The sequence below is a fragment of the Podarcis cretensis genome (assembly GCF_951804945.1).
Source record: "Podarcis cretensis genome assembly, chromosome: 16".
Lineage (NCBI taxonomy): Eukaryota > Metazoa > Chordata > Lepidosauria > Squamata > Lacertidae > Podarcis > Podarcis cretensis.
Window position 1 is genome coordinate 15,663,753 of NC_137186.1, and position 6,000 is coordinate 15,669,752.

The 6,000-nt window shown below is 44.2% G+C and overlaps 1 protein-coding gene across 1 annotated transcript in view; it reads left to right on the forward strand.

Moving 5' to 3' along the window:
• The window catches only part of LOC307205359 (serum amyloid P-component-like), a 95,545-nt gene extending 92,620 nt beyond the window's left edge, over positions 1 to 2,925 (forward strand). The window contains exon 3 of the transcript XR_013833979.1: positions 2,841 to 2,925. The gene's annotated coding sequence lies outside the window, so the exon portion shown is untranslated. The remainder of the gene's footprint in view (positions 1 to 2,840) is intronic.
• The last annotated feature ends 3,075 nt before the right edge of the window (positions 2,926 to 6,000 follow it).

A 6,000-nucleotide genomic window follows, 5' to 3' on the forward strand; every position in this document is an offset into this window, starting at 1 on the left:
GAAATATGTGACCCATGCAAAACTTTTGCAACCTTGAGAATCTTATCTGTAACTTGGATAAGTGTTTTCTCTAAAAGTATAATCAGAGCTTTCCATACTTTTCATGCTGGTGGCACACTTTTTAGACATGCATTGTTTCCCAACACAGTATTTCAGTTCTACTATCAAACTGGAGGTTAAACTAACCCCTTTCCATTTCCGGGAGGAACACGGGGAGCCTTCGCGTGACACAACTGCACACTGCAGCGGACACGCTAACGTGTCGCAACATACAGTTTAGAAAGCTCTGGTATAAATCACCTGTGGAAATATACATAGTGAGCTAATGTTTCATGGGCAAGTGTCAAACTTATGGTAATATTGGAAATTGGGAAATGTGTGTGTGGGGGGGAGCTTTTCTGGCAAATAACTTGTGACCAATGTAACCAATGTGAAAATTCATTGACAGACACCCACAAATAAATGCCTCCAAAGAAAGACCCTGTGCGTGTGACATTTTACTATGCATTCAACAAGTTGCAGGTCAACATCAAGATCATGTGGGAAGTTTCAATGCCTGTGGCAATTTACACTTAGCTATGGCAATACCCATATGATTTGTCTGTTTTCCACTCAATTTTTATCATTTGCAGGGAAGACGAATGTCACAGAAGTCCCCATCTTTAAAAAGAAGATTTCTTACTAATGAATATCATATTGGCTAACTGCTTTCTTTTCAATTTCCTAGTCTCAAATTCAACAATAACAAAGCTACCAGCTGACACAAGTACTTCTGCAACTGTTCCTGATTCTGCATTTTATTTCAGCACAATTACATTTCTTATCAGGACATTATTCTCTGTCTTAGTGGTGTTTGTTTTAAACATTATGTTAAAATTCATTCACACTTTGTGTTCAGGCCTGCCTTCAACCTTTACCGAGGTGGTATTGTTGCCTGAGGCAAGGCAAGAGGCCTTCAGCTGCTGAGGTGAGTTTTTGTATCCCTAGATCAGGAGTGGGGAGCCTCCAACCCATGGACCGGCCTTGGCCCACCAGGCTTCCCCATTTGACCCATGAGGAAATTTGGGGCAAGCCATAAGTAACGGCAGAGCTTGACTGAAAGGGTGGCGCTAGCCCAGTGCTGCTTTGAGCAGCTCCCAAAGAGCCTGACCAACAGCACCGCACAAAGCGAGGACCTAGCGCTAAGCAGGATCGATCCCCCTTCACACAAGCTGACACAAAGAAAGAGGGATCCTGTTGGGTTTAGGTGACACAAAGAAAGAGGGATCCTGTTGGGTTTGGGTGAACATCCAAACTCAGCCCTAAGCAGGATCACACCCTGCCATCAGAAGCAGGTGGACATAACACCACAAAATACATTGTTTGACTGCCAGAAGTTTAATGCCATCCGTTGAGCTAGGTTGCCATATTTCAATAAGTAAAAAACCAGGACACCCCAAAATTGTTGAGTTTTTTTTTAAAGATCCAGGGCAAAGCGCTGCCTGATAGAAAGAAAGATGCTTGATCTGTGATGGAATCCAAAGCTGAGACTAAGGGAGAAGGAATATTTGTGGGGATGCTGCGAGCCCCTCCATTGAATGCTCAGGTTATGTGTAAATGAAACCATATAGCCTAAAGACACCACAGTCTCTGCTCACCTTCATTCCAAGAAAATGTGTTACTGCTATCTGGAGGGGCACTTCTGCATGATAGCTCAACAAAAGTGGGGAACATCCCACCAGTGGCCTAGGCATTTATGTTATACAAAATTATAGGATTTCAGCTGGAAGGTACAGGACATGCACTGATTGGAGATGAAGCTGTTTGTCTACCTCAAAACTACTGGACGTGTCTAACTGCCCTGATATACCATCATGAACACAAATGATCATGAATGCAAAATAAAAAGGATGTCTGAAGGGGCCCTTAGACTGGTCTTTAGTGAGCATTTGTTCTGACTTGTTTGCAGGGCACTAATACAACAATAACCATTTGTCCTGTGTTCGCCCTAACTTGCTTGCAGGGTTCCAGTTACAGATAGGTAGCCGTGTTGGTCTGCCATAGTCAAAACAAAAAAAATTCCTTCCAGTAGCACCTTAAAGACCAACTAAGTTAGTTCTTGGTATGAGCTTTCGTGTGCATGCACACTTCTTCAGATACACTGAAACAGAAGTTTCCAGACCCTTCTATATAGTGAGAAGGTGGGGAGGGGTATTACTCAGAAGGGTGGTGGGAATGGGTGATTGGCAGATAGCTGTGATGAGCCTGTTGACGACTCTTAACGACTGCAATAGGTCTTACAGGAAAAAGCAAGGGGTGAGAAGGTGAAAAATGGCTTTGTCATGTATAATGAGATAAGAATCCAAGGTCTTTGTTCAGACCAGGACTCTCCATGGTTTTAAGTTTGGTGATAAGTTGCAATTCAGCAGCTTCTCTTTCCAGTCTATTTCTGAAATTCCTTTGTAGTAAAACAGCTACTTTGAGATCTTGTATAGACAGGACATTCTATACAAGATCCCAGGACATTCTATACAAGATCTCAAAGTAGCTGTTTTACTACAAAGGAATTTCAGAAATAGACTGGAAAGAGAAGCTGCTGAATTGCAACTTATCACCAAACTTAAAACCATGGAGAGTCCTGGTCTGAACAAAGACCTTGGATTCTTATCTCATTATACATGACAAAGCCATTTTTCACCTTCTCACCCCTTGCTTTTTCCTGTAAGACCTATTGCAGTCGTTAAGAGTCGTCAACAGGCTCATCACAGCTATCTGCCAATCACCCATTCCCACCACCCTTCTGAGTAATACCCCTCCCCACCTTCTCACTATATAGAAGGGTCTGGAAACTTCTGTTTCAGTGTATCTGAAGAAGTGTGCATGCACACGAAAGCTCATACCAAGAACTAACTTAGTTGGTCTTTAAGGTGCTACTGGAAGGAATTTTTTTTGTTTTTGCTTGCAGGGTGTTTACATGTCTTTCTGTTAACCATTCGTTCATCCCCTACTTTTCAGTGTGCTTCCCAGTCACTTTCCATAACTGCAAAAAGTCTATTTTTTTCATTGGTTTGTTGCAATAGGGTGACAGAGCAACTTTAATCCACGTTGACTGCGCAAAGATAAATTTCCCATATGCTCTTGAATTTTCCCTGCAAAATAGTGACAATCTAAAAAACACCCCCAGAGATGAAAGGGAACCTCTTCTTTGCAAACACAGTGATCGGTTATTTTATTCTGAGTATTTACTTACCACTTAATGTTCAGAATTCAAAAGCGGTGAATTGGGCATGATAAATTTGTCCTTCAGGACTAAAACCTTTATCCAGTGCTGGAGATCTTTTGGAAGTTTTTGCGAGAGACCAGGCTTTAGAAACAATTATAACTCAGGAGAAATAGCATTCTGGCCAGTAGGTGGCAATAATCAGGCCCCTTCTGTGGCCTTGCAGCACCATAGAAATAAATCTTGGGTTAAGATAAGGGCTTTTGTTTTGTTTTTTTACAAGCACATCCCTGTTTTAATCTGTGAAATGTTGATGGGTAAAAAATGCTGCCTGGCCAAGATGTTTGCTTCTGTTAATACTGGCAGAAAGCAGGAATCTTTTTCCTTAAGGAAGCACTGTTGTTTTTTAAAAAACACACACCGTCCAGCTGGTTTCTCCATTCTGACATAAAGCACTGCAAAGGCCGGCTCTGAAGGCCTGTGTTCAACACCAGCTGTGTGGCTAAAGGAAGGAGGGAAGGAAGGAAGGATAACAGGACTGCTGGGTTGGATTGCAACAGTAATAATAATAATAAACTCACACAGAGTAAATGCTTGTTGCTCTTTTCCAAAATTTGGAACCAGTTCTCAAGTCCCTTTCCCAACTGCAACCTCCTTTCCCTGCGGGTAATTACATCTCCCATCTCCATAGCAATGGATAAGGCGGCCATTTTATGTCTGTCAGGGGAGGGGAGGGGAGGGCCTGGGCCTGCCTTAGTTTCCTCTCATATTGTCTATGAAGTGCAAGGAAAGAGAAGAGGGAGAGGGGAGCATATGAGAAGGGAGCCAGTGGTCATTTGTCAAGAATCACAAGGCGGAGGTCAGCTTGCCCCACCTGCATTTCCCCACATCTTTTCCCTCCAGCCCCAACTCGGTCAGTTTTTTCTGACTGAGGTCTAGCAATTTGCCTCTCTGGAAAAGGGGAGAGGGACAAGAGCAATAAAACAATAGCCCCTCAGGAAAGCTGAGGAAGCAAGATGAGGGGGAGAGTAGATGGGGAAAGTGGAGTCATGAAGCTGCAGGGGCCCTTCATCTCCCTGGCAGGGCTCCTATGCCCTCCACAGATGCTTGACAGGCAGAAACCCAACAGGTGAAGTGCTTCACTTAATTCCCATGCCAGGGGGAAATCAGAGGGATTTGGAGTGTGTATGAAGAGAAAATAGATATGTACGAAGCAGCACGAGTTGAAAGAGGGAGCTTCTGAAGCCCCTTTGTGGTATCTCGGTGAGCCAGTAATAAAAAAAACGATGCAGACAAGCATCTGCTAAAAGTGAAATTAAGTCTCTTAGCTTAACTTTTAAGAAAAAAAAGAGGGTGGCAGGATGGGGGGGAGAGGGAACAGCTTTTCAAAATAGAAATTTACCGTATGTCTTTAGCCTAAGGAAACCACCAGGATCAGGAGGGGGAGCTCTGCTGCAACTGATAGGTGAAGCTTGTAACTGGAAGAGAACATTATACCTGGCAAGTGTGTTCCCTTTTAGTTCTGCACACACCCAAATCAACTTGAAAGGTGCCTAGAACAAAAGTCCCTGGACCTATTTATATGCAGTTTAGCAGGCTTCTTAGGCAGATTCATATTTAAATCTGAACTGAACTGAAAATTAATGGACTTAAATCCGCCATGTCTGTTGATGCCAGTGCGTCTACTCTGAGTAGGAGTTGAAAAGATGCAGCCTAGTGGCACAATACCTATGCTTGTAATACACGGAAGGTGAAGAAAGCTTGTTTTTTTGCTTCTCCGGAGGGTAGGACTCAAACCAATGGATTCAAGTTACAAGAAAGGAGAGTCCAACTAAATGTTAGGAAGAACTTTCTGATGGTAAGTGGCAGTGGAACGGACTCCCTCAGAAGGTGGTGGACTCTCTTTCCTTGGATGTTTTTAAAAAGAGGTTGGATGGCCGTCTGTCATGGGTGCTTTAGCTGAGATTCCTACGTTGCAGGGGGTTGGACTAGATGACCCTCGGGAACATTTCCAACTCTACAATTCTGTGATTCTATGACTCATTAAAAGCTTGGAATGTCTGTCAAAACGAGAGAGTTGCGTAATGAGTCATGTAATGAGGGAGCCTTGGTGGGGAGGGTATTGAAGATACGGTATGACTTCCAGAGCAGCCACCTAATCGCTACAGGGCTGCAAAGTCTGTGGGTCACTTCACCCCACACCCCAGAATGGCAAGTTGAGGGGTGGCTCTCAGGACAGCCTGGATCGGTCCCAGTTAAAGTTAATCCCTAACACTGATGTGTGAATCATACACTCAGCCTCATGAAATCAGGGTCAGAAGGAGCCCCAGGCAGACTTTGTGCTAGAATACAACCCAGATGTTTCCTCTCAACTCTCCCCCTTTTAGCACTCTCTGACCCCCTCCACCACCACCAAACCGCTGTCATCCTTTAACCAGGGCACTGATGATGGACTTTAAATATTGCCCCCAAGTGATGCTTCATCCCCAGCTGGTTGGTTGGAGGTTGAGACTCATGGGGCAGAAATAAAGCCCAGCCCCTTTGAGAGGCTCTCAGCAAAGGTTGCCACGATCAAGAAGGCTTCTCCCATGGGATGTACCACACTGCCCTGAGTCGGAAAGATGTTTATCTTGTGATCCAAGGAGATCAATTCCAACGCACCTCTGAAGGAGGCCAGGAATCTCCAGTTTTGTCAAGGTTTTATGGCAACCTCCAAGAGCCATCTTAGTGGCCAACGGGTGTCTAGTCCCATTGCTGTGTTGATTGCCAGGCATCCGGTTTTGGTTGCCAGTGATTGGTAG